Source organism: Etheostoma spectabile, chromosome 20 (genome assembly GCF_008692095.1).
Source record: "Etheostoma spectabile isolate EspeVRDwgs_2016 chromosome 20, UIUC_Espe_1.0, whole genome shotgun sequence".
Taxonomy (NCBI): domain Eukaryota; kingdom Metazoa; phylum Chordata; class Actinopteri; order Perciformes; family Percidae; genus Etheostoma; species Etheostoma spectabile.
This window is the reverse complement of record NC_045752.1, coordinates 19,894,295-19,894,790: the sequence shown is the minus strand read 5'-3', so window position 1 is coordinate 19,894,790 and position 496 is coordinate 19,894,295.

The window sequence follows — 496 nt, the reverse complement described above, 5'->3', positions numbered from 1 at the left end:
TGTGAGAGAGAGAGAGAGAGAGAGAGAGAGAGAGAGAGAGAGGGACGACCATGACTGTTGGTTCAAAACAACAATAGACTGACGGTTCATTTAATCGCCTGCCAGGTATTTTTTTTAAAGTATCTGCCCTTTCCCAAACAGTTTCCAATGACGGCTTCTCAGATTGTTCAGGGGTAACAAACCATCCGTCACCTCTACCTGGCCACCACCTTGCCTGCTCCTGAGGCTGATAAGGACTCTTTTCTACCTCCTGGAATTGAAGGTGGAGGTGACCAAGTGGCCTGGTACGTTTTTCAGCAAGTTCGACGTGCTGATGGGCTACTGGCATGTCACATGATGGACTGATTCTGAATGCTAACTGGGTTATATTCATATAGAGCAGGGGTGTCAAACGTACGGTCCGCGGGCCTGAACCGGCCCGCCAAGGGGTTTAATCTAGCCCGCAGAATAAATCTGAAAGTGAAAAATTGCAATGAGACATGAGCTAGAATTTTTT